At 42.3% G+C, this 16806-nt stretch overlaps 1 protein-coding gene across 1 annotated transcript in view; it reads right to left on the bottom strand.

Moving 5' to 3' along the window:
- The window catches only part of coro7 (coronin 7), a 113243-nt gene that overhangs the window by 15264 nt on the left and 81173 nt on the right, over nt 1–16806 (bottom strand). The window lies entirely within an intron of this gene.

Below are 16806 nucleotides of genomic sequence, written 5' to 3'. Positions count from 1 at the left end.
CAAAACACGCATCATAAAATGACCTTCTGCGTATGACAGCAGCCTTCAGCACCAGCAGATATGATGGCCATATTACCCCAGTGAGTGTGCATCTAAATGTGTGTGTGTGTGTGTGTATGAGAGGGCACTGAGTCACTCCAGGTATATTATGATTATGAGAATGTGTTGTCGTTTGATAATGTAGGAGATACTGGAGTAACCGACTAATGGAGGGCCAGGCAAATGGATATGTGGATGACAGACAAACACAGAAATGTGTGTGTGTATTTCGGTGGCTGTGTGTTTGGGCTAATAGTTCAGAAAAAATGTCAGAAACAACCTAATTACCGACATACACGTACACACACACAGACACACTCTGATATAATTCTGATATCTCCCACATTCGGGTTGGAGGAAACGCTGCACATCCTCATGCGTGTGCTTAAGAGTGTGACAAAATATGAAAAACGCACACACAGCAACGCATTCTCTCCGCTTGTGTGAGCACATTACAGGCAGATCCACATACAGCGATAGCATCAGACACACACACAGTAGCGTATTATATACAGTATATAAGTGGAGCTAATGAAAGCAGCCTGCAGAGGTATAAGGTTATGGTTTGACCAGATCAGTATCAGTCAAAGGGAGCTTTCTCTGCTGTGTAAGACCACGGCCTTTAGCTTGGCCCGGCCTTACTGTTAAAAACACACACCCGACGGTACAATAAGCTCCAGTCGACAGGTAGGAGCTGGCCAGAAAGTAGAGAAGAAAGAAAGAGAGAGAGAGGGAGGGTGAAGGAGAGAGAGAAAGAGAAGGCCTTTGGGGAATATAAAAGCAAAACAAAGCAGCTGGTTGTCTACGTCTCAATTTTAGAATTTTTCTTTAGGCTTACACACAATGGACACAATAGAAGACTTTAAATTCTAACCAGCTATTAAAAGATATTCACAAATGTCTTTTACTGATCTGTAATTATATGTATTTAGTACATTATTAATATTATGTGTAATTATCTATATCTCAATTTGATTGAAGCTTTTTTCAACACTGCATTAGGCTTAATCCTGCCTCTTTTTTTTTTTTTACTCTATTCTTAACTATTAATGACCACTGTCAAGTTAGTGAAGAGAAATTTCTCTCATGTAGTTGCTCCTGATGTATGTCACTTCTTTTCTCCCTGTTAAAGTATTTTTCCTCAGCCGTACAGAGAATATACATGAGTATTATAAATAAAACTGATCTAACTTATCAAAGACAGGTACACTCCCTCTTGATTGGATCGTGAATACATATTTTAAATGAATCATGTGCAGATTTGACTAGACTGCAGTTTAAAGTCAGAACCATTTTTTGTCTGAACCTCAAAATAAAGGTGTGTTTTGAATTATAAATCACATCCCAAGAGATTTTACAAGAGTTTGACCCGGGGTCATGCTGAGGCTCAGGATGATTTAGTGTGACCTCAGCTTTATTTACTGTTCCTTCTATTTTCATTTCATCCTTTTTTCCTCTTCATCATCAGCCGCCTCCTCCTCCCCTCTTCTTTATCTATCCCCCAGTTATGTCATTCTAGTCAGTGGGAGTGAGTGAGTGTTGCGGCACTGAGGTTGAAGGGTCTGCTGAACTGTGAACTCGAACAGGCCACTTTATCAGCCCCCGCCCCCTCCCCACAGACCGATGCCTGCAGCTCGTCCAGCTGTCCCGGCCGGCCGGCCTCTGGCTGTCCCACTGGCCAGAGGTGACCTGCTGTCGCAAGACTGAAGCTCTGGCTGTAAAATAACATTTCGATTTGTCACACAGGGCCACAGCAAAAAAAAAACAAAAAAACAGTGCACATGATGTTGTGAGCATCAAGTCTCTGACTTCAGAGTTTAAGTGTGAGTGCGCGTGCACAGTCATCCTGATAAACATGAGGTAAAAACAGCTTCCCACACTCATTTGGATGTCAGATTCAATGATAGCTAAGGGATGATTTGGTAAAATTCAATTACTTTAAGTAGGAATATTTTGGGTTAGTGTCCAAAATTTGACATCAGAGGCTATAATCCACAATCCTGGTGAAATTATTTACTAAAAACTGTGGTTGACATATACAGTACATTCATCATAGGCGGTTTCTTGAGATCTAAACTGTCAACAGGGAGACAATCTGGAATGTGGATGAATGTGTGTGCTGCATTTATTCCCCTCATTTATCCATCCTCTCTTGGCTACGTGTGTGTTTTCATATTGAAGAAGAACAAAACGAAGAGTGTGGAGCCACGGCAGCGGTTCTGTGATGAAGGGCTGTTATTCATGCTAATGGGCTTATGTTTTGGATATGTTTATCCTGAGAGGAACATGAAGGTAAATTCAATGACAGTGTCCATCTGATAAATGTCAAGACACAAAAAAAATATGAAAACCATGATTTAACATTTTATACAATCAACGGCAGATTAATAATGTGGCAGAAAAATTAATCAGTAAAGATATTTGGTGTGGTGAACAGCTGGCTGTAACTAAACAACTGCATCTCCGATTTTAAAAAGTATGACCATGAAAGCATGTAATTTTCATAATCATCATCTGATGAAGAAGTTCATATGACCAGATTATCGATTTTCTTCTTATGGTAACCCTGCCCTCTTCCTGTCTTCATTGTTTGCTGTGACAGGACACACCCTTTCTGTTTCAGTGTTATTACTCTTGTGTAAGGGAATTGGACACAGCTAATGGTTTTAAGCACACTTACTCTGCAGGGCCCATGGGCGTTCACATTTCACCAACAATGGGAGGACTGGTGCGGAATAATCCACTGGTGATTAACTGGGATTCATAATGAAACAACACTGGACATGCAAAACCGTCTCCAGGATGGTAAATCCTGGGTTGGTGTCTAGTGTTCAGTAAGTATGCGAGGTATAGAGAGGAGAAATCCTTTCCACGGGAGATGTGTGTGAGTGAGAATTTCAGATGATGATGATGGAAAAGCTCCACCGAACAGCCAGCGAATGGTTTGGCAGCGAAACTCCTTTCAAACTCTGAAGCATCACATCTATAAAAAAATGGCAAACGTGTGCCAAAGTGAGTAAATAAACAATATATCAAAGTTGATGAACTTTGTCACCTTTGTAAACTCCCAAGTTCACAAAGCAAATCAAACCTCTGCGTTTGTGCTGTGTGTAGAAATGTTTCCATTAGCAGCATCAGAGCTCCAAAGGCTGCACCACAGAAGCCGAACCGCAGGGTCAGAGCGAGGGCGGCTTCAGACTAAAGCTTCAGTCCGCTGCCATCAGACATAAAGGCAGTAACTCAGATCTCTGTGACTGTCCTCACTGTCCAGATTACTGTCAGTCCGGATCATCACGAGTTATACGTTTGTGTCTGAACAGAATAACGTCTTGATTGTTTCTAGCTTAAGACTTTTTCAGTCTTTCATGTATTATCACTGAATTGAGTTAAGAATTAGATTTACGTAAAGAAAAAACTCCACTGCCATTTTTCATGTTTTTTCAGAATGTGTAAAGACTCCCATAAACACCTGGTGAAAAAAAAACAAAACACTAGAGAAGATATTTATCCTGCCTCTTAAGTTGCAACTGTGTTTTCAACTGGTATATGGCCAAAAAACTTTGTTCAATGTTCTTGCTCATTTTGTTTGACCAGTATAAACTAGCTTCCCCGTATGAAGATGTAAAACATGTAGAAGCCAAATCAATATAAGAAAATATAACTGATGCTGAAATATTTGAGTTTCTTTTTAGTTTTTGTTCATGTTATAGAAATTGAGGTATGCCATTTCTGGTTACCATATGTGACTGGGTTAGGAAATAGAACTACAACATGGACATGTACAGGACATCTCTTATCCAGATGGTTGGAGGATTTTAAAAATCTTTTCAGAACAGCTGCTAGTCTTATCGCACACCGGGATGACAATAATGAAAAAGGCACAAACTTGAGGACACTGTACGTTATTCTTATAGGATCTTGATGGCTAAAACACATCTGCCGAGTGAGGGACCGTGGGCAGCTTCTACAGTAAGTCATGATGAGTTCAAGGATCCTCAGCAGGCTCTGGAATCAAGCCGCACGGTCGCCCCGCCGAGCTCTGAAATGTACTAAAGTGCAATAAACTTTCTCCTCTTGAGTGTGTGTGTTTAATAAGTGCGCTGGACCTGTCCGTCTAGCTACCTTCAGTAGCCAGTTCATTAGAAGGGAATTAAAGTTGACGCGCTGCGTTCCTGAGAGGGGAAGAAAAGCCAGGATTGTTGGTGCAGAGGCCAGCTGTGGCCGTGTCTGAGCCCCAGTGACGAGGCTCTCAGATGGGCTGCCAAGCGGCTGCTCGCCCCTCTTTCCTCGCTTCACCGGGCCCCATCCTCTGGCCCCTGACAACCAACCAACACACACACACACACACACACACACACACAGGAGTATGGGTAGTGGCACACATGCACATGCATACACGGATGCTCAGAATTTAATTAAAGTGACTGAGTCCCATGTCAACAGGTCTGCAGTGACCCCCCTGACACCCACACACTCCCAACTCTGAAAACAACCACATGCGAAGATGCCAATGGAAAAAGGCACAATAGCTTCAGCAGTAATTTCACTCCTGTCCTCAAGAAACAGAATAACGCTTCATTACCGTTCCAACTTGTCGTCAGTGCAGCTCCAGCTTCACAGTGACACAGGCAGCCGCAATCAGCGCTACACAACTAATCCCTCTCTGCGGGGAAAAACAATGAGGCCGCAATAAGATGGCAATATCGAGCATGTGTAGGAAAACAACCAGTTGAAATGTAACGCAGACAACTTAGAGACATCTCAAGACAACTTGTGCTGTGCTGTCTGACCACATGATGGACAGTGCGCCTGTTCTGCATAATGATGACATGAAAAATGAAAACCCTAATCTTTATTTTTACAAGAGGAGACAGAGAGAGAAAACCAGGCCTTCGACTTGCTCAGCAGATAATTACACACACACACGATCCTGCTCGTCTTAGATGAATAAGAGAAAGTAGAAGCTCATCTCCAAAATGACACACACTCAAACACTCGGCAGACCCATAAATGCGCGGTAAACTGGTCCAGACAGGCTGAGCTATAAAGCAACCAGGACACTGGTCATAAACTGGCAGGGTCCCTCAGACTCCCACTGCCCTGTGGACTGGGACGGCTGAAGGGGCGGATATGTGTGTGGGGGATGGGTTGTTGTTGGACGTGGGTGGGCATGCGGGCGTCAGGGGATATAGACAGAAGTGTGAATTACAGGCGTGAAAGTCCTAATGGAAAACATAAATCTTTAAATGCGCACGATAAGAGTCAGACAGCTCTGAAGTTCCTAACAGAAATAAATGTGTGTGTTCTCATATTCACATATGTTTATGTGTGTGTATTTGTGTGAAGTGTGCGTCTATTATATCCCCCGAAGCGCTCGTGGTTGCTTGTTGTCATCTGTGGATCTCCGGAAGAGGTGCGTTCCGCGTTAACCCCGAGGTCCAGCATCAAGGGCCCAAACAGATGACCATTAAATGACCTGTCGGCGGGGGCCTGGGAACCGATCGGCAGCCACGACCGTCTTCATGAGGACAAGAGGAAGAGAGGAAGTGATGGCACGGAGGACGGAGAGAGAAAGGGTGAGGGTCACGGCCGCAACAACCCCCCTCTGACGTCCGGGTCACCTGAGGGAAAGGGCCAGTTCTCGTCACGGTTACACGGGAAACACTGAAGACGCTCAGACAAACACATGTTGAAGAGGAAGTGAGGGAAGAGTGAACTGTTTCACACTCTCACCTGGAAACTTTTTATTTTTACTCAGTACATTTTTAATGCAAATATCAGTACTTTCTACTCCTTACATTTCCCCAAAAGGCTTGTTACTTTTTTTTAATCAGGGTTTCCGCGGGAAAATAAATTTACGGCAAAATAAAATTACAGCTGGACTTGAGCTGATTCCTCGCTCGCTCTCTTTTTTCTCATTTGTACAATACAAATGCCTACGATTAACCATAGTGAAGTACTTTAGGATACATCTTGTGTCTAGCAGGTAAACTTAGGCTACCGGTATGTGAACAATGTTTGTTCAAACAATGACATTGATGAAATAGATTCCAGATGAATTATCGTGTGGTTATTAGCTTTGCAGTGAATCGTGCAATAGAAATACTTTTTACTTTTAGTAATACTTTTGAGTAAATTTCAGAGCCTGTACTTTTTACTTTTACTTGAGTAGATATTTGGATCAGTACTTTCACTTTTACCAAACCAAAGTCGTTTTTTACACAGGTACTTTTACTTCCACTCAAGTACAGAATCTGGGTACTTTTGCCATCTCTGACTGTGATCAGCTACATAGCTGCCCAAATGAGTACTGAGAGCAAGACATGACAGACATCAAGCTACGGTGAGAAATCACAATAATGATTCTAAATGTAAAATTAAAACAATGTAAAATGGGTAAAACCATAATTAAACAAATGGAAAATACATTATTGATGATATCATATCATCATGTATATATACTGATTTTTTGAAATTTAAATTTGACTTAATCTGTATCAATATCTGCATCGAGAATATTACATATAAACCCCCTTAAATTCCGTGAATAAAGCATAAAATATAAATGTCATGCCTTACATTAGACACAGGCTTCATGTCTTGCACAGTAATTGTTCTGCATACCAGAGGCATAACTTAGGAGTAGTGATCATACTGTGAATTCAGCCTTGACTTGGCTCCAGTGTGTCAGTCACTCCACATTGCATTGATTTGTTATAGAGAATAAATTGGAGATGATGTCAGCCTTAGGTGCACTCCGGTCTATTTTTCCTACTGTGGAAAAGCCACAAGTCCAAACTGTTGCTGCTCTGTCCCGCGCGCACTGAGACACTCAATAAAGCCTGCTTTAAAAACACAATCCACCAGTTACGGGCTCGATGAATGACTTACTGGCCTGTTAAAATCCCGTCCAGCTAAGCAGACCGTGGTCTCTCTCGGACAGAGACTCCACTGCTAGAAAGCAACGACCCAACCGACGCCACAACTGATCTGTAATACCACATGACTTTGACATTTAATGATGAGTATTTTTGGGCAAATGTTGCTCAAATCTTCAGGCTAAGTTCCCTGGAATGATATAGCACATATTTGCCCTACTGTGTATGACTGTGAGTGTGTATGTATGTGTGTGTGTGTGTAAGAGACTTTCCTTCATGCACAGCCAAGACAGAATTATTGGAAATGCTAGAACCATAAAACCCAGTAATTTACGGACACAAAACATCACTGTTTAATATTTGTTTTTCCTTCAAGCCTGAGTACGTGTGTGCAATTGTGAGTGAGAGGCTCGAGTTGAGAGCGGGAAGGAGAAAAATAAAGAGAGAAATAGAAACCCTAAAACAACTTCTACAGACCTGCTCCTTTTTCACCCCCCCCCCCATTCCTGCTCGACGAGTGCTACAAAAAACATTCTTGAGGCGTTCAACAGAGCGCCTTTCATCGATCGTCATTCGCGCATGTTTTGACTCCGCGGCGTCTTCCAGTTCTGCTTTATCAGAGCCAGTTAACAGAGTTTATCAGTCGTTGTCTCTCTGTCTCTGGTACTGAACGACTGAGGACCTGACTCATGACACACGTATACACACACACACACACACACACACACACACACACACACACCTTTCCAGCTGCGACTATGTGTCCATACTTGCTCTTTCTGGTCCATTTAAAATGACACTTTATCATCACCTCGATCCCTCTCCTCCGATCTTCTCTCCCATCTCAAAAAGCAGGAATTCCACTCCTGTGGGATGAAAATCTTAAATCTCCAGAAAGTCAACATTTGGAAACACAAAAAAAGGATTGTTTTCAGAGAGATAACTTGGATCTTTTTTGGGAAAAAAAAAAGAAAAAAAGTTTGGTATGACCTTTATGACTGATAAACTTCAATTCATGTAAAGACATGAATATCAGCTGCAACTTTGGCATCACATGACATTTCGCTGTACACCGTTCTTGTCCCACACAGCGTGCTGTAGATTTAACAATTTAAAAAATGCTCCAGCACTTTACTCCCCCTTTGTCCTGGGTGGACCGACTGTGCACGAAAGCTTGAGTTTTTACTGTTAGTACGTACAGCACACCCACACTAAATCATCTGCTTTAATGACTGAAGCAGGGATTTGTACAGAAAAACCAATAAAAACCACAGAGAACAGAGCAGATTTACTATAAGACTGAGGGTTAAAGGGAAACTGCGCGAGACAGGGAGAGGTAAGAGATAAGATCACTATCATGTTTGAGTAGTAAATCACAACAGTTATGCGTGTCCTCAGGAGTGTGTGTGTGTGTGTGTTTATGTGTCCTTATAGGAATGCTTTGAGCTCTATCGTGCTACATCTGAGAGAGTTACTGGACAGAAAAGAGAGCAAGAGAAAGTTAGAGACTGTTGATGAGCTGCAACTGGTACGACCAGATCGACTCACACACACACACACAATGTCGGTATCTTGGTCAAGGGAGAAACCACGTTTTGTGACCACCCATAAAGAGCGACCATAGCAAATGCAAAGTTTAGTATTCCAGTCATTCAATGCCAACAACATCCCTACAACATCTCAAGTGTATAAACTTTTACATCGTAAACAGAGGCAGTTATGGTCAAAAGGAAAGTAGACAACTATGCATCTGACAAAAGGGAGACGTGGGGGGGGGGTGTCACACAGAAACACACACTTCTAGTGTTGTCTGTGTACAGCCATCATCTCCAGACAACGAGCCACTCCCGATCGGACGTTTACAAGCCCACATCCAGCCTCACCGCCGCATGACGAGGCAGTTTTAAGCAATTTGTTGACACAGCAGATGTGTATTCTTTCTTGAGGATAGAGCTAAGTGGAGATCACGTTGCACTGACTTACGCTCAGATGAGCCTGAACACAAAAGAGGCTGGATAGTCATGAGATTAAAAAAAAAAAAAAGTAGCAAGGACATTTCCAAAAGTGATAGCAGTGAAAACACTCAACTGCTCTCTTTTCTTTTAATCAACTTCTATTTGACCTCTCCTTAATGTCAAGTCCTCCACATCCATCTCTTCATGTTACCGTTATCAGCGGTGTGTGCCACAGCTGAGGAGAGGCTTGTTATCTGAGTGCAAGTATGTTTGTTTTCATTCAACCTCCTTTATTTAACCAGGCAGGTCATTTCAGAGCCAAGTCGCTCAATCGCTGCCCGGCAGAACCCGAAAGTGCTTCGGACAGACGCATGGTATCATCGTAAAAGAAACACACAACAGAGAGAGAGAGAGAGAGAGAGAGAGAGAGAGAGCGGTAGAAGAAATAAATTTAAAATGCACACGGGCAGGAAAGGCGCCGCAATAGTTTGGAAACAATGCATCAAGGCAAGACCACACAGTGTGCATGTCAGGCAACGAGGGATGGTGGGGTAAAAAACAAATGTGTGCACAATATTGAAATGGCTTTTCAGTACTGTGAAGGACATGAAATGAGACAGTAAGACTGGAAAAGACACTGTGAAGGAGTATACCTGCAATACTGTGCATGCATTCAGTGCAAATTTGCACTCGATCTTTGTACGTTTTCAATAGATGCTGTGGTGCCTTCACACAGGCCGGTAGGGCTGGGCGATATGACGATATTAAATCGTGAAGGATTAGAACGTGTAGACGATCTGCCAAAGTGCAGAGATCGTAGGATCGTCTGGGGCACCTTTTATGTTGCAAGAGTGCATTTTATCAGAGTATGTTTACTTGCACATGTTGGCAAAACTGCAACTATTTAAATGGGCTCTATGCACAGCTCCACTACTTCCTGAATTTCTGAAAGGCAGCTCCCAAACTGATTAATCCAGGTGTGTCTGATCATTGTGACTACTCAGACACACCTGGATTAATCATTTTGTCTAATAATGTAGGACAGGAAATAAAGGAGCTGCCTTAAATTCAGGAAGTAGTGGAGCTGTGCATAGAGCCCATTAAAATCTGTTCAGAAAGGCTCTTTGACCTAAATTGTCTGTTTTTCAATTTTAGATTAAAGATCGTGATAAAATCGAGATCGTTATTTTATTTTTCAAAAACCGTGATATGATATTTTTGCCATATCGCCCACCCCTACAGGCCGGTATACTATACACCCTCACCACATCATGCGACTGGTTGGCTGATAAGGCCTTATATATTAGGGTGACCGAACACCGGGCTGACCTCATGTGACCTGTTGCGCTCCGATGCCCTCATCCCTCTGATAGAGTTTCTGTCATAGCCCTCACACAGCAGTGCAGTCATAGCGAACATACTGTAGCTGAGCTGCAGTTACTTTGCTTCCTGCACTAAAACCACAGGCACGCTGCCGTTACCCAATACCTGACATACCAGACTGCAGGGTGAGAATGAGACGGAGAGGTAGGAAACAGGGAGCAACAGGAGGGAAGGAAAGGAATGAACGGAGGAAATGAAGGATGGAGGGCTGTTGGTTCTCCGTGCTGCATGTTGGCAAGATCACTGAGGAACATTTCTTTTACATTTAGATTTTCTTTTCCATTTTGAGGCCAGGACAAAGAGTTGGATCAATTAGACTGCATGATGCACATTGTTGTTTCCAATAATACCCTTCCTTTTATGTTCATCTCTGCACGAGCATCAGTCCAAACATACACTCATTCAGTCTGCACAGCGAAGCTTAAACATGCAAGTGAACTAAAAAATAATTAAAAACATAATTTGGAGGAGATGGAAGGGTTTAGCATTAACATAAAACTTGGGGATAAAAATCAAAGAATGGAAAAATAAAGACCAAATGCAAAATATCCCAAAACAAAACAAGAGAGAAAAAATAACCCTTAATGTGTTTCACCTCGGTTTGAAATGATCATGGGAAAAAGGTTCTTGTGCGTGACCCCCTGAGTGAGCGCGGGACGGGAGGTCAACCACACGCTCCTCCAACCCAACCTCTTCCCTTTGGTTCTCACCCCCGCTCCTTCTGGCCTCTCCTCTTCGCTTATCAGAGCCACAGCGAGGAGCAGGAATCCCTCACTTTCAGCTGGAACAGGGCCGTTGCTAGGAATTCTGGGCCCCCTTAAAGAATACTAAAGTGGGCCCCTCCCCCTAACTTTTCCTTTTTTTTCTTAGACTACGTATGTATTATCGTTTTTTATTTAGCCTTCTTTGTTTTGATGCTAATGCAGCATTACACTGCAAAAACTCAAGTATCTTAGCAAGAATATTTGTCTTATTTCTAGTCAAAATGTAATTTCTAGTCAAAACAAATCTCATTATACCTAAAATAAGACACATCATATTAAAAGTAGCTTGTTTTTAGACACTTTTTTACTTCTTTCAAGCATATTTTCACTTGGAATAAGTAGAAAAAATCTGATAGTGGAGCAAGTTTTTCTTATTACAAGCACAAAAAACTTACTTTCACTGGCAGATTTTTCTATTTATTGTGAATTTAAGTGAAAATTATCTAAAAACAAGTGAATTTTTAGGTAATGAGTCTTATAAGTGGAAAGAGATTAGTTTTGACTAGAAATGAGACATTTGGACAAGAAATAAGACAAATATTCTTGGAAAGATGTTGAGTTTTTACAGTGTACTATGGGTATTAGTCAGGGTCTTACGCAGAATAAATCAGTCATACAAAGATTAGACTACTGGGGTTTTTTATGGGCCCCACTGGGCGCTGGGCCCCTAGAGTTATCATCACCTTTCTCCCCTATACAACGGCCCTGAGCTGGAGAGAGAAGAGATGACCAGCTCTTCGACCGCTCCTTCCACACATGCAGGACGTCCACAGCTGACACAGCACCCGCATGTATCTGGTTTAAAAGACTTTGAGGGCTAAATGGCCAGTTGCAGAGAGAAACATGTTCTCAATCAGCTTAATAATATAAGTTGGTAAACCCAGGATTGTTTTCATGATGGATTCTTCATCCTCTCAACAATAAAATGAGCACTAATGACTTGTCCAGCTCTGAGACATCCACAAGACAGCTGTTCTGTCTGTCTCCTTCTCTGGCCTTAATGAGAAGTGTGTGTGTGTGCAGAGTCAACAGACTAGTAAACCTCAAAGTGAACTACGCTCTGACCTTTCAAGGTCCCTGTGTGCTGTCTTGCCCTCCTCTGCGTGAAACAGCTCCTGCAAACACTGAAAGTCTGTGTACAGATTCTTGAGGTCTTTGTGTTGAGGGCCTTTTCATGTTCCTCATTGTCATAACCAGCTCACATGAAGCACTCGGCTTAATTCAATGAGGCCAAAATGCCATGACAGGGCTACAGAGAAATTGACAAAGGAGCCTAAAATCATAATAGTAATAATAAAAAGCAAGAGAACAAAACAATAAACAGATGAGGAACAGAGGCCAGACTTTTTTTTTTTTAATTATGACATCCTGTCTCACGTTTCCAAAGCAAGGTTTGTTAAGACAGCCTGTCCAACCCAACCTCTGACAGATGAATGGTGAGAGAGGGCGGTGTGATATCCTGAGACAACACCTTAAAGAGGAACTATGCTACATTTCACCCTCATCACACAGCTTCGGAGTAACTGAGATGGTTAAATAAATGCCGCCAGCTTCGTTGAAAACAAATGCACATGGAGGGTTAGCAAAACAGCGGAAAAGGCGAGCAGACTCGCATAGTTCCCCTTTAAGCTGAAATTCACTTTGACTCCAATTAATCAGAGATGAACTATGTAAACACAGTGGTCAGATCAGGTACACTTTGCTGTGATAGTGTAATTTATATGAAAGGTTCCTCTACAGAAGACAGCTTTATGAGCACCAGATTGACTTATTATGGGTACAGCTCGAAGACACAGCAGGTGGGAAGAGTCAACACTGTGATTATAGCAGGGTGTGTGTTCTCACAACTTCTGCTTTGAGTATATACGCTCATTACCACTATCTCTCTGTCTCCCTCAGTCTCTTTCTCTGTTGACCATATTTCTCCATCACATTCAGGTTCCTATAGCAGCCACTGCATGTTCCTCATTTCTCCCTCTCCCTACCCAGGTTCCCTCTCCTCCTGCGTGGCAGAGGCACTCCTTCCCACAGACCTTTTTCCAAGCCACCGGGTGCTGAGTAGTAGCTGTGGGAAGAAAGGGCAGGACGGGCCTCGCTAGGAGCTGCCCGGCCGCGTCTCACGGCAGCCCACACATTCTGCCGTCAGGCCACATTTACGTGTGACGGGGAGACATGTTCGTGAGGACAGAAGAGGATGGGGTGGGGAGGGGGGTGATGTGCATCTGCACCAAACACACACATGAACACAGATGCCAATACATATGCAGATATACTCAACACTCACACCACAGCCTCTATAGGGCAGAGAGGGGCTGGGAGGATAATGAGCAGGGGTTGAGTAGGGGCTAAATAAGAAAATAACCCAGGACAGTCTTTCCCAGGCTGTCCCCCACCCTCTCCCTCTGTGTTGGTGCTCACTAATTGTGCATGTGCTGAATATTGCAAAATATGCCAAACACTGTACATTCCTGTACTACTTGTGTAGTGAAATAATGTTACAGGAACATCCTGTTAAAACTTTGTTTATGAAAATTTGATTTTATAGATGCAAGAAAAAAACGATCAGGGGATCTCTCCATTCAGCTCATGCAGCATCTGTTTTGTACTTCTGTCATCTTCCAGTCTGGGTGACCTGAGCTTTGTCACTGTGAAAGAATCAGGACTTCACGTCATATACTAAGTAAGGAGCGGCTTTATTTGCCTCCAAATTATGCTGCTGTGAGAAGTTTGACAGGGTTGTGAAACTTTAATCTTTCAAAAGAAGGCACGTGTATTGCCTTGACTGACAATGTGGGGAGTTAAGTAAAACAAGTCAAATGTCATTTTGTGGTGAACTGACTCTATTCCTAACTTTCCTGCAGGGAAACTTCATTTGTTTGTTGTTTGCTGAACTCTGCAGCTCCTATTTTTCAAAGTGTAAAAGACCCACAGGCATGTTGTGAACAACAAAACATGTGCACCTCAGACTGAGCCGCACGCTCGTGTTTCGAAACAAATATGTGGATGTCATTCTATAGTATATGACTACACCTGGCTGTCTTTGATGCGTTCATGGGGTAAAGTATCTTATAATTTTATAACAATCTGATAGCAGATGGTGTATTTACTAAAAAATAAAAAACAGGCTTAACACAGTCCTGAATGTGTAATATAGGACGCCTACAGTAAACAATTAGGTGTGTTTAGCACATGAATCCACAGAAAAACAACAACAAATGAAAACAGGATGATCCCAAAATCAAAGCTACTGTTGAATAATTCGGTTGTAACTCTGATAACAATATAAATTTAGAATTGGTGATGAGAAATAGACAAGTTTAGAGAAAGAGAGTACTGTATAATCACACTGCTTGATGGTTTGCCTTTTTGCTACGACAGTATGATTCCACAGAATAAAAAAAAAAATCACATGTAAGATCTGTAGTGATGTATACGAGGGCTAAAACTGGGCAAAGTTTTTAAATAAAGTTAAGCAACAGCAAAAAAGTGACAATATATCAGAAACAGAAACAGAAAGAGAAGCCTTAGTAAAGTAAGAACTGACGAAGCAAATGTGAGAGGAGGTGAAGCAGCCAAAACAAGGAAAAGGAATTAGAGGCCTAACTAACTAGGTTGAGGGCGAGTGCTGAAAGTCTTGTGGATGAAATACGTCAGCATGACTTTGCACACAAACATGACACATTTGCACCAGTGAATGACATGAAACTGGAGAGAAAAAGACAAAATGTGAGAGCACAAGTTACAGAGTGTATTTCTAGGACGAATGACAGAAACTGACAACAAGAGGAAATCCCTGTCACCTCCCAAAAAAAAAAAAAAAAAAAAAAAAAAACCCAGCATGGCGCTGTGTGGCTAAGTGCCTCTGGCTTTAAAGTGTAAGCAGGCTGCGGTCGGCTCCACAGCAAACCAGTGTTTTACTGGTTCCCCTGGGCAGTGTTGGGGAGCGGGCTGTGTGCCGTCTCGCCATCTTTTACTGAGCCAGGGTGATTAGGAACCCAACGTGCTGACGGCAGATGCTGTAATGCCGCTACAGCCACTAGACTGTGATTTACACCACTGGCCGAGTGTGTGCCACAGGGCCGGCCGGCTGCAGCAGGGCAGAGTGGACAGTGGACAACACGTCAGATGAGGTAGAAACTTGATGAGTGGACCCGAGTGCAACGCTACACACACTGCTTTATGTTGAACAGTTGGATGAGATGATATCTCCTGTTGTCACCACATCTGGTTGTTGTTATCTTTTAAGACCTGCTTTGTTTTATCATACAATCTTGCTCATTGTACATGCTGTTGATAATCTACTTGAACTTCAAATAATATAAAGTGACATATTATCAAGTATTACAGTGTAATTTTGGTGAATGAAAAAATCTATTACAGTAAAAATATCAACACCACATGGCTTGTATCACTAGTTATCCCTATAGGGACACCCGGGTCGTGTCCTCACAGCTACAACTACACACATGAACACATAGTAGATCGCAATAAATGTGGATGTTTTGTATTTAAACCATTAGCTGAGGAGAAGAACTTAAACAACATTTAAATTAATTGTTAAAATGAGAGGGGGAAAGCAACAATCAAAACAGTGAACTGCTGGAAATGTTAAAAAACATGTCTCCACTCTCGAGCAGATTTTGTGATACGGGCCCATGCAGATGAGGCGGAGATCAAATTCCACTTTCTATTTGAATGTGAAAAACATGAATCCATTATAAGAATTGTTAAACGACTTACCATTCTTAAGTTGAATAAAACAGACACTTGGAGAGCTGGCCAAACGCTATTTTTTTGCTGCCAAATGATTTTTATCTCATCATGACCACAGAAACTATATTTAACTTTATTTGATGATGTTACTTGGTCTGTTTGTTTTGTTTTTTTTTAAACATTTTTATCAGATTGTTTCTTAAATATGCTGAATATAATCTGACTTTCCACCGTCATCACTGCATTATTCATAATGGCCGCATGGCAGCACTGAATTATACACTGCATACACCTAACTATTTATTTATTGTGGCCAGTACCGGTAATAGCAGAATCATTAACAGATGGTCACAGGTCTGGATGCGAGACTGAGAACCTCAACGTGGATATCCCTTGCACTGCATGTTGTTGTAGCTCGGACACAGAGGAGAGTGAATGAGGGCGAGACACGGAGATAGATTCTGACGCGGTTTGATAAAGCACAAGAGGTAAGATTTATTTCTTACCTCTCCTTTATTTCTCCTGAACACATAAAACCCAGTTGTGGCTACGACAGAGGGGTTACATCTGGAGCCTGCAGGGCATGTGTGAAATCATTTCTGTATTCCTGCAATTTAATGTAATGCTTTGCAGATGATAGTGTGCGTGTGCATGTGTGTGTGTGTGTGTGTGTCATGAGTAATAACTCCTACAGTAGGGAGCAGAGGGAGTGTGAGCACTGAGAAAGGCATGAGCCACAGACCGTGTGAGGACTGATATCAAAAGGTAAACTGTGCAAAATACATACGCGAGGCTCGGAAAGTGGAACTAAAGTGTCCCTTGATCAGAGGATACAGAGGGTGGGGGTGGTTTCAGGAGACAGAGGGAGGCCTGCCTGTTGAATATATTTCCTGTTGGACTCTCATTGCCTTCACCGTCAGCGGGACTGACATCACCACAGAGAGAAATTTGACCTGGTTTCAATTATTTTCACTAATTCTCGTCAACATGTGTAGAAAACAGAAGCTCAGCAGCAAAATGACGGCCACAACAAGGCATTGTAAACAAGATGAATTTATAGTTTTGGTTGATTCT

This window comes from Trachurus japonicus, chromosome 8, assembly GCF_045865225.1.
Source record: "Trachurus japonicus isolate A0001 chromosome 8, Traja_1.0".
Classification (NCBI taxonomy): domain Eukaryota; kingdom Metazoa; phylum Chordata; class Actinopteri; order Carangiformes; family Carangidae; genus Trachurus; species Trachurus japonicus.
The sequence above is the reverse complement of the archived record's forward strand: the minus strand, read 5'-3'. Positions and strand labels throughout refer to the sequence as shown.